The sequence below is a fragment of the Phyllobates terribilis genome, unplaced genomic scaffold, assembly GCF_046119375.1.
Source record: "Phyllobates terribilis strain yellow unplaced genomic scaffold, ASM4611937v1 Scaffold_11__3_contigs__length_659146591, whole genome shotgun sequence".
Taxonomy (NCBI): Eukaryota; Metazoa; Chordata; class Amphibia; order Anura; family Dendrobatidae; genus Phyllobates; species Phyllobates terribilis.
The window spans coordinates 253,461,974-253,474,378 of NW_027362771.1; positions in this window are offsets into that span (position 1 = coordinate 253,461,974).

The window sequence follows — 12,405 nt, forward strand, 5'->3', positions numbered from 1 at the left end:
CTAACAATGATAGACTTTTGCAGAGGGGAGAGGACCCTTCCCTTGCGAGCTTACAGTCTACATGATAATGGGGAAGGAGACAGTAGGTTGGGGGGTTGCGGCAGCTCCGGTAGTGGTGAGGTGGCAGTGGGGTCATTGCAGGGTGTAAGCTTTTTTGAACAGATAGGTTTTCAAATTCAGTCTGAAAGTTCCGAGTTTGGCGAATAATCAGATGTGTTGGGGCACAGAATTCCAGAGAATGGAGGATACTCGGAAGAAGTCTTGGAGACGATTGGATGAGGAACGTACGATTGTGGAGAAGAGAAGAAGGTATTGGGAGGACTGGAGAATGCGTGTTGGAAGATATCGGGAGATTAGTTCAGAGATATATGGGGGAGACAGATTAAGGCTTTCTTTGTAGGTCAGTGTTAGTAGCTTGAACTGGCTACATTGGGGAACTGGGAGCCAATGAAGGGATTTGCAGAGCAATAGCAAGGCGAGGGGTGGATTAGTCGGGCAGCAGAGTTAAGGATGGACTGGAGAGTAGCCATAATGTTAGCAGGAAGGCTTTCTTCAATTAATATTTACTGACTAAAAGTAAAACTCATGGATTATGGTTAATGAGAATATCTCTAGTATCTTTTTTTGAACAGACCTGGCTACCCCTTCAATACTCAAAAAATACAAAATTGTTTTCTGCTCCCACTTAATAAATGCTCCTTCTCTCCTCTATAGCTGGGGCACCGAGGAATGCTTTCTCTGAACTTGTCTTAACTTTCTGTCTCTATTTCTCTTTTTCCTTCCTCTCATTCTCTTCTTCACCTTTAGTTCTGTAATGTATTCCTATTTGAAGTTTCCCTGTATCCTGACCTATTGAAGAAATAAAGGGTGTATATTAACCAAGCGCCTAAGGTGTTGTGGATCTGTTGCTTCTATCCTCTCATATGTTAATTCTCGAAATGTGGACCCATATTTTTTCTCTTGTCATATTATTATCATTAGAATGACCTGACATATAGCCTGATCATTTCTTTTGTTATTATTCATCTTACTATTGTTGTTCATTGATTGAGGCCTTTGGTCTTCATTTCACTTGTTCTCTGTTTATTACTTGTATTGTGTAATCGCTTAATAAACACGTCACATACAAACAGCTGTATATTGAATTCCCCATGCTTTTTAGGTGGAAAATGAACAGAATATCTCATACAGTACCATTCAAAAGTTTGGACACACCTGTTTATGCAATGGTTTTCCTTGTTCTTATTAGAATGTGCACATTGTACATTGAGACTGAAGGCAGCAAAACCACAAAGGATCAAATATGGAAACATGGAAACAAAGAGTAAAGAAACACGTTTGTGACAAAAAACCATAATGTTTTAAACATTTGATTCCTCAAAGTACCCCCCTTGTATTCTGATGCCAGCTTTACACTACCTGGAATTTTCTCAAGCAACTGCATCAAGTCGTCACTTAGCATGCAGTAATATAGGAGATTGAGTCTGGCATCAGTATATAATGTTCAATTTCTTTACAGTGCATAAATATCTAAGTGCAGAAAAATAGAGATGTGGGCTAGGCATTGCTGCTTACATGTTTTGAGCTTCACTCTTTATCATAGCTTACTTGGAATGGCTTCCAATGAACAGGTATGTTGTGTCAAAAGCTGATTTGTGAAATCACCAACTTTTAAAAGTATTTTTGACTATCAGGTGTGTTTTTCAGAGGAAATGCTGGTACACAGTTCTATACAGTGATGGAGCCCTATTCTACAACTATTCTTAGTCAGAATCATTCAACTAAGTAAAGAGAAACAATAGGACATCATTATTTCAAGACATAAAGGTCAGTCAATCCAGAAAATGTCTAGAACCTTGGAGGTATACTTAAAGGGGTTTTCACATGAACAAAGTTAATTTTAAACAGCATGTTAATCGATAGATCTTGGAATAATAATTTCCACAATTGGATGTGTTTAAAAAAAATATTCCTGTGCTGAGATAATCTTATAAATGTGCCCCTGCTGTGTACTGTGTAATGACTGTGTCTGACCATGTACGGAACATGGTCTGATCATACCACATCTCCTGGGCAGGGGAGGGGGAGAAAAAGAGTATACAGACATTACAGCATGGTGTCATAGCTGATGCTTTCTTTGAGGTAAAACATTGCTTAAAAGCAGGCAGTGTAATGTTTTGCCTCATACAAAGAATCAGCTGCGATGTAGTTTCTTTCCCTTTTAGATAGGAAATGAACATGGAATTAGTGTGATCTACAGCGGAATAAACACTTATTCCACATAAATGGGTATTAAATTCCCTGTGCTTGTCAGGAAGGGAGTGATCATGAAATGTAAGCAGTATCTAGTGAAATTCATTCATGTTCCACATTATTTATAATGGTCGATAATTGTTAATCAAATGTTAAAACTGGAGAGATGGGGCTGTGACAGTCACAACTCCAGCAGAAGCATGTAAGGGCTGCAGTGGGACCTTCAAGGAGATACCTTGCAATAAATGAGGAATACGGTGGTTCAGAGTTCACGCTGCCCAATGGTTCAAATAGATGGTCACACACGAAGGTGAAGCATGAATACGATTTATTATGTCAACGCATTTCAAGGTTTTCAAACCTCTTTATCAGGACCACACCAATAATTGTTGTGATACCGTGTATATTAATGGATTACAGCACTCATGAGCAGAAATATTCTAAAATGGAGAGCATTGATAAAACCTCCAGATGTGAGTGGTGCCAGAAAACCCCTATAAAAAGTAAGGGCGGTAAAGGTTTTTTACATTCAGTGTGGAGAAATGTTGCTGTACACCAGACAGGACAAATACAGGAGCAACCATCTAACACCAGACTGGTATCATGCACATGTCCTGTTAATTGCCTCATTGTCCCACACCTGATATCAGATCAGCCAGGAGTAAAGGCCCCGTCACACTTAGCGACGCTGCAACGATCCCGACAACAATACGACCTGTCAGGGATCGTTGCTGCGTCGCTATGTGGTCGCTGGTGAGCTGTCAAACAGGCAGGCTCACCAACGATCAGGGGAGCAGCGACATCGTGGAAAGAATCTTTCCACGATGTCCTGCTCCTGGTTACCAGCCTGCTGAAGCAGGAGTAGGCTGGTAACCATGATAAACATCGGGTTACTAGGGGCACACGCCACTTAGTAACCCGTTGTTTATCATGGTTACCACTCTGCTACGGTGAGCGGGAGGTTACCGCTCACTTTAGCAGGCTCGTAACCATGATAAACAGCGGGTTACTAAGTGCGCCCCTAGTAACCCGATGTTTATCAAGGTTACCATCCTGATCGCTGCTCCCGCTGGTCACACACAGCGATGTGTGCTGACCAGCGGGAGGGCAACGGCCAAAAAATGGTCCAGGACACTTTGCAGCGATCAGCGACCTCACAGCAGGGGCCTGATCGCTGCAAAGTGTCACACATAGCGACATCGCTGGTGAGGTCGCTGTTGCGTCACCAAAACCGTGACACAGCAGTGATCTTGCTAGCGATCTCGCTATGTGAGACGGGGGCTTTAGGCTATGTGCCCACGATGCAGAAATGCTGCATATTTTTTCTGCTTCTCCCTGGCAGGAAAAACGCATGCGGTTTTTAAATGCGTTTTTCCCGCCAGGTAGAAGCATTTGTCAAGCGTTTTTGCATGCATTTCTGCTTGCGGGTTATCAAGCGCTTTTCCAAGCGATTTTAGCATGGATTTATAGTAGTGTGACCAAGTTAGATAAAAAAAAAGAATAAGAATGGTAAAAAATGAAAAAAAAAGATTATATTTACCTTCCGATGTCCTCCCAGTGTTTTCTCTGCTGCATCCGGTGTCTTGGGCGGCTTGCGGTGGTGTGAAGGACCTGCAGTGACATCATTGAGTCATGTGACAGGTCACATGACTCAATGACGTCATGGCAGGTCCTTCACAACACCGTGACCCATACAGCAGACCAGACGGACGGTAGAAAACACCGGGAGGACATCGGAAGGTAAGTATAATCTTTATTTTTTATTTTAAATTATTTTTTTAACAGGTTCTATGGTACCTGGGTCTGGATGAGAGTCTCCTCTCCTCTTGACCTGGGTACCATCCGCACATTGAACCGTGAGATATCCGCTTGTGCAGATGCAGTGATGCGGATGTCACGCAGTCCAATGCAAGTCAATGGCGGCAATTACGCTGCGTGTCCGCAAAATTAATGGACATGCTGCGTATTTTTCCGCAATGATAATCGGCAGCGTAAATTTCCACAGCATGTGCACAGCACATGCAGATTATCATTGGGGACCATGGGGCATGTATTACCAAGCGTTTTTAAGCGTTTTCGCTGCGGAAATTCCGCGGCAAAAGCGCTTGAAAAACGCATAGTGGGCACGCAACCTAAAGCTCTGTAGCAGCACCTTTAATTGCCCATTAGTGCAGCAATCTACTAAGGGTATGTGCCCACGATGCAGAAATGAAGCAGAAAATTTCTGCAGCATTTCTGCATGTTCTTGGCAGTCAAAAACGCTTGCGGATTTTACACGTGTTTTTGACGCGTTTTTACATGCAGATTTGACTTGCATTTTTCAAATGCATTGGGACCTCATATCCGCATGCAGAAACGCACAAATAATGGACATGCTGCGGATTTTTCCGCAGGGAAAATCCACAGCAGAAAATTCCGCAGCATGAGCACAGAACATGCAAATTTACATTGGGGATCATGGGGCACGGATTACCAAGCGTTTTTAAAGCGTTTCTGCTGCGGAAATTCCGCATCAAAAACGCTTGGAAAACACATAGTGGGCACACAGCCTTATATCAAAGAAATCAAAACAATTATTTACAGATGTAAATTATATGGGATATACAGTACTGTGCAATAGTTTTAGGCAGTTGTGAAAAAATGCTGCAAAGCAAGAATACTTTAAAAAATAGTAGAGTTAATAGAGGTAATGGTTTATTTTTATAAATTAAAAAATGCAAAGTGAATGAACAAAAGAGTAATCTAATTCAAATCAATATTTGTTGTGACTGCTCTTTGCCTTCAAAACTCCATAAATTCGTCTGGGTACTTGTCCACAGTTTTTGAAAAGACTCGTCAGGGAGGTTGTTCCAAACACATGTTAGAACTAACCATAGATCTTCTGTGTAGGTTTGCACAAATACGTTTTTCTCTTCATGTAATCTCAAAAACTCAATGAGTCCTGGGCTGCGCACCCTTATCCAGCCAAAAAGGTATCAGCACTGAGGATACCAAGAAATGGTCAACATTGAGGACAGTCAAGGAAACTCTGCAGCAGATGAAAGACACGTCATGTTTCCCTTTAAAATTAAAAGAAGCTCACGGAACCTTCAGGATTTGAAGAGTGTTTGTGTGGAAGAATGGGCCAAAATCACACCTGAGCAATGCAACTAGTTTCTCCATACAGGAGGCGTCTTGAAACATTTCAATAAGCGTTTTCAATACTTTTTTTGTGTAATTTTTCATTATTACACATAACTTAATTTATAGACATCTATGGTTTGATTTCTTTGCCTGTGTTGATTGGATGGGCTGTTACTGACATTTGGTGAGAATTTCATGTTAATAGCACCTTTATATATATATATTTACTTATAAAATTGGTGACATGATCAATACTTACAGTGGCATGTAAAAGTTTGGGCACCCCTGGTCAAAATTACTGTTATTGTGAACAGTTAAGCAAGTTGAAGATGAAATTATCTTTAAAAGGCTTAAAGTTAAAGATGACACATTTCCTTTGTATTTTAGGTAAATATATATATATATATTTTCATCTTTTACATTTTAAAAATTACAAAAAGGAAAATGGGACAATGCAAAAGTTTGGGCACCCTTAGAGATTTGTGTGTTCAGATAACTTAGACCAAGGTTTCAGACCTTAATTAGCCTGTAAGGGTTATGGCTTGTTCACTATCATCGTTAGGAAAGGCAGGTGATGCAAATTTCCCAGCTTTATTATGACCCAGCCTCCTCTAACTTCGTGCCAAAAAACAGCAGTCATGGATTCTTCTAAGCAGGTATCTAGCACTCTAAAAATGAAAATGGTGGAGGCCCACAAAGCAGGAAAAGGCTATAAGAAGATAGCAATGTGATTTACAGTTGCCTGTTCCTTAGTTCAAAATGTAATTAACAAATGGCAGTTGACAGGAACAGTGGAGGTCAAGATAAGGTCTGAAAGATCAAACAAAATTTCAGTCAGAGCTTCTCGTAGGATTGCTAGAGAGGCAAACCAGAACCCCAGCTTAAGTGCAAAACACCTTCAGAAAGATTTAACAGACTCTGGAGTTGTGGTACATTGTTCTACTGTTCAGAGACACCTGCACAAATATAGCCTTCATGGAAGAGTCATCAGAAGAAAACCTCTCCTGCATACTCACTATAAAATTCAGTATCAGAAGTATGCAAAAGAACATCTAAACAACCTGATGCATTTTGGAAACAAGTCCTGTGGACCGATGAGGTTAAAATAGAACTCTTTGGCCACAATGATCAATGGTATGTGTGAAGAAAAAATAGCACAGAATTTCAGGAAAACATCTCGGCAACCATTAAGCATGGGGGTGGATCAATCACGCTTTGGGGTTGTGTTGCAGCCAATAGAATGGGGCACATTTGACGGGTAGAGGGAAGAATGGATTCAATTAAATTTCAACAAATTCTTGATGCAAGCATAACACCATCTGTAAAAAAAAAGCTGAAGTTGAAAAGAGGATGGCTTCTACAAATGGATAATGATCCTCAACACACATCAAAATCCACAATAGACTACCTCAAAAGGCGTAAGCTGAAGTTTTTACAATGGCCCTCACAGTCCCCTGATCTGAACATCATTGAAAATCTGTGTCTAGAAGTCAAAATAGCAGTGCATACAAGACAACCCAGGAATCTCACAGAACCGGAAAATTTTCCAAGGAAGAATAGATGAAAATCCCTCAAACAAGAATTGAAAGACTCTTGGCTGGCTACAAAAAGCATTTACAAGCTGTGATACTTTCAAAAGGGGGTGCTACTAGGTACTAACCATGCAGGGTGCCCAAACTTTTGCATTGGCCCATTTTCCTTTTTGTAATTTTTAAAATGTAAAATATGAACATATGTATACAGTGGGGAAAATAAGTACCGTATTTTGCTGATTATAAGACACACCGGTTTATAAGACGCACCTCAAATTTTGGGAGGGGGGAAATAGGAAAAAAATGTTTTTTAATAAACTGGTGCGTATTATAATGAGCTTACCGGGGGAGGGGGCAGCGTTGGTAGAGCGGGGTCCCAAGGTTGCCTCTGGCTGAGGCAGGATATGCTGCACAGGCAGGAGATGTTGTATGGTCCCGGAGATGCTGTAGGGTCCCGGAGATGCTGCGGAGGCAAAAGATGCTGCGTAGGCAGGACAGGGTGTTCGGAGGCGGGAGGCAACTGCAGACCCCATGCTGTCTGCCAAGTTCTGCTTGAGGTACTTGGTGGTGCGGGGGCTCCACCAACATTTTGTGGCAGCTGGAGCCCCGCACCTTCCATACTGTCCTGTGCGGTGGACTCAGGGATGTCGGTGGTGCCCCTGCACCATCGAACACCTCCAGCAGAACTTGGCAGACAGCATGAGGCCCGCAGCCGCCTCCCACCGCCGAACACCCCTTCCTGCCTCCGCAGCATCTCTGGGACCCCGCAGCGTCTCCTGCCTCCGCAGTATCTCCAATACCCCACTCCACCACAGGCGGTAAGGTGATTTCGCTTTGTAAGACGCACCCCTATTTCCCCCCCCATATCTGGGGGGGGGGGAAGTGCGTCTTATAAAGCGAAAAATACGGTACATGATACACTGATCTTTCATGTTTCTGGGCCGTCGTTGGGCAACATTGAGTTTCAGCTCCCTCCAAAGATTCTCTATTGGGTTCAGGTCTGGAGACTAGCTAGGCCACTCCAGGACCTTGAAATGTTTCTTACGGAGCCACTCTTTAGTTGCCCTGGCTGTGTGTTTTGAATCATTGTCATGCTGGAAGACTCAGATACGACCGATCTTCAATGCTCTTACTGAGGTAAGGAGGTTGTTGCCAAAATCTCAAGATACATGACCCCATCCATCCTCCCTTCAATACAGTGCAGTCATCCTAACCCCTTTTCAGAAAAGCACTCCAAAGTATGATGTTTCCCCACCATGCTTTATGGTTGGGATGGTATTCTTGGGGTTGTACTCATGCTTCTTCTTCCAAACACAGTGAGTGAAGTTGATAACAAGAAGTTATATTTTGGTCCCATCTGATCACATTATCTTCTCCCATGCCTCCTCTAGATCATCCAGATGGTCACTGGCAAACTTCAGATTGGCCTGGACATGTGCTGGCATGAGCAGGGAGACCTTGCGTGCCCTGCAGGACTTTAATCCATGACAGCATAGAGTGGTACTAACAGTAATGTTTGAGACTGTGGTCCCAGCTCTCTTTAGATAATTGACGAGTTCCTCCCATGTAGTTCTAGGCTGATTCCTGACCTTTCTCAGAATCATCCTCAACCCACGAGGCGAGAACTTGCATGGAGCCCCAGAATGAGGAAGATTGACAGTCATTTTGTGTTTCTTCCATTTTCTAACAATTGAGCCCACAGTTGTTGCCTTCTCACCAAGCTGCTTGCCTATTGTGCTGTAGCCCATCCCAGCCTTGTGCAGGTCTACAATTTTGTCCGTGGTGCCCTTAGCTCTTTGGTCTTGGCCATGGTGGAGAGGTTGGTGTGTGATTGATTGAGTGTGTGGACAAGTGTCTTTTATACAGGTAACGAGTTCAAAAAGGTGCAATTAATACAGGTAATGAGTGCAGAGTAGGAAGGTCTCTTAAAGAAAAAATAACAGGTCTGTGACAGCCAGAATTCTTGCTGGTTGGTAGGTTATCAAATGCTTATTTCATGCAATAAAATGCAATTTCATTATTTAAAAATCATACAATGTGATTTTCTGGTTTTTATTTTTAGATTCTAGATCATTTCATCTTTAACTTGCTTAACTGTTCACAGTAACAGTAATTTTGGCCAAGGGTGCCCAAACTTTTACATGCCACTGTATTTCACTCGCTGTATGTATGTACAGACCTGTTAGTTTTTCTTTAAGAAACCTTCCTACTCTGCACTCATTACCTGTATTAATTGCACAATACAGTGGCATGTAAAATTAGGGCACCCCTGGCCAAAATTACTGTTACTGTGAACAGTTAAGCAAGTTAAAGATGAAATGATCTCTAAAAGGGCTAAAGTTAAAGATGACACATTTCCTTTGCATGTTAGGTAAAAATATATAAAGTGGGGAAAATAAGTATTTGATACACTGCCGATAGTGATACATATATGTATCAATTGCTACAGGTGTATAAAATCAAGCCATTAGCCATTCAGTTTGCTTTTACAAACATTTGTGAATGAATGGGTTGTTCTAAAGAGCTCACTAAATTTGACTGTGTGTAATAAGATGCCACAGGTTCAACAAGTTATTTTGGGAAATTGCATCCCTCTTAAATATATCACGATTAAATGTTAGTGGTGTTATTGAAAAGTGGCAGTGTTTAGAACAATAGCAACTCTGCAATGCAGGGCACACTACGTCAAGTCACAGAGCAGAGGTCGTCAAGTGTTGAGGTACATTGTGCATGAAAGTCGCCAATATTCTGCTAACTCAATGACTACAGAGTATCAAACCTTCTTTGGCATTAACGTTAATACACAACACATTGGTTGCATTTCTTAAGAAAGTGATTGAGTGGCCAAGTACAGGTGCATCTCACTAAATTAGAATATCATCAAAAAGTTAATTTATTTCAGTTCTTCAATACAAAAAGTGAAACTCATATATTATATAGCCATTACAAACAGAGTGACCTATTTCACTTGTGTTTATTTCTGTTAATGTTGATGATTATGGCTTACAGCCAATGAAAACACAAAAGTCATTATCTCAGTAAATTAGAATACTTTATAACAACAGCTTGAAAAATGTTTTTACAATCCGAAATGTTGGCCTACTAAAATGTATGTTCAGTAAATGCACTCAATACTTGGTCGGGGCTCCTTTTGCATCAATTACTGCATCAATGTGGCGTGGCATTGTCACGGGTGTGTCGCCACGAAGATCGTCACGATTACACAGCCTGACTTCTCGCAGCTGACTTTTTGGTGCTTTGTGTTTTCGGCAGTGAGGGAGTTAATTCTCTCTCTCTCTGTGCTAGACGAGGTCCAGCCTCGCCCAGCTGCAATCAATGCTGCTGTAGTGAGACTCCTTCAAATGCCTGCTGGTCTGTTTGGGAAGTGTCGGTGAAAGCATTTCATACAGACTAACAGAGCGGATCGTGGTATTTGGAGTTTCTGAGATAAGTGTATTTGGAGTGTTTTTTCCCTTCCTCGCTTTATCATTTATCTCCTTTCCCGTTGGTGTTCCCTCTGTTGTAGTTGTGTAGTTTTTGTATGCAAGGTGGTTTTGGTTTTTCCCTTGTACTGTCTCGTTTGTCTAAGTACTGTGTGTGGGCATATTATTACTTGTCCTCTTTTGTTGTGATCGGGGTCCTTCTCAGGACTAGATTACTTAGGTGCAGGGATCCTCAGGAGGTAGGGGTTACGCTGGCGGCCTGGACCTCTGTACCTTTAACAGTACCTCCAGGTTGAGGGATTAGTCAGGGCCCCAGCTTAGGGTCAGCTTAGGCCCCCTACCTCCAGTATACAGAGACAGCGTGACATTTTCACCGACCCACTTAGTTTTTTTCTAGCTACCATGGATCCAGTAGCCGGTCTAGCTCGGCAGTTGCAGAGTTTGTCCATGGAGCTGGCGGACGTTAGGTCCAAGGTTTTGCATCCTCTGGAGCAAGCCGGACCAGAACCTAAAGTAGCTCTCCCTGACAGGTTCACTGGAGGGCGGGACAAGTTTTTTGTTTTCCGGGAGGCATGCAAATTGTACTTTCGGCTGCGGCCTCGGTCATCGGGGAGTGAAGAACAAAGGGTGGGAATTGTCATCTCGCTCCTACAAGGGGACCCACAATCTTGGGCGTTCTCTCTTCCCCCGGGCTCCCCGGCTCTCCAGTCAGTGGATAGGTTTTTCGCTGCTCTGGGACTCGTATATGATGACCCAGATCGGATCTCCCTTGCTGAGTCTAAGTTACGTAGGATCCAGCAGGGAGATCGTCCGGCGGAGGAATTCTGTTCGGAGTTCCGTAGGTGGGCCACGGACACCCAGTGGAATGACCCGGCTCTTAGGAGCCAGTTTTGTCAAGGTTTATCCGACAAATTACAGGATGTGTTGGCACAGTATGACTCTCCCGCGTCACTGGAAGCCGCTATGGCCCTTGCTATTCGCGTTGACAGACGGCTTCGGGAGAGGTGCGGGATAACTCGACCCCCTGTGATGACTCCACCTCCTACAAGGTCCCCTCATATGGTGGTTCCCCTGGTCAGTCCAGAGGAGCCTATGCAATTAGGAGGGACATCATTTCGGGGGAGGGGACCGGTGGTGCGCCATAAGACAGGAAGGTGTTTCTTCTGCGGGAGAAAGGGACATTTTATTGGGGGGTGTCCATCCCGTCCCTTGCAGAGTGAAGAGTCGTCGGAAAACTGTTGATCCCAGGTTGTGTGGTGGACGGCAATCTGGGAGTAGGTATTTCGTCCCTAGGTTCGTCTCAGTTTCTCGTACCGGCGGAGGTGGTGGTGGGTACGAGAACTGAGAGGATATCTGTTCTTCTGGATAGTGGGGCCGGGGCTAATCTGGTTGATGCTCGGTTTGCCCGGGTTCAAGGTATGCGATTGAGTGAGTTGGCTAAACCCATCCCCATATTCTCGATCGATGCCAGGCCTCTCGGTCAGGGAAGTTTTTTGCAAGCTGTGCATGACGTAAAACTTCAAGTGGGGGCGATACATAAAGAACTGTTGTCTTGCTACGTGTTGGAGGGTCTTCCCACTCCTATAGTGTTGGGCCTTCCTTGGTTAACTAAGCATAACCCGGTTATTAATTGGCAAACCAGAGAGATAAGCCAATGGAGTAAATTCTGTAATGAAAACTGCATGAACACGGTCATCGGTGCGGTTACTCCTTGGGTCTTACCTCCATTTCTGGCGGACTTTGAGGATGTATTCTCGGAGAAAGGGTGTCAGGAACTACCTCCTCATCGCGAGTATGACTGTTCTGTAAAACTGCTCCCTGAGGCCAAGTTACCTAAAGCTAGGTTGTATAACCTTTCTGGTCCTGAGAGGCAGGCCATGAAGGATTATATTTCAGAAAGTCTGGCTAAGGGGCATATTAGACCTTCATCTTCACCGGTGGCTGCGGGGTTCTTCTTTGTTAAGAAGAAAGATGGAGGCCTACGCCCTTGCCTGAATTTCCGTGAACGTAATCGGATTACGGTCCGAGATCCGTATCCACTCCCACTTATTCCC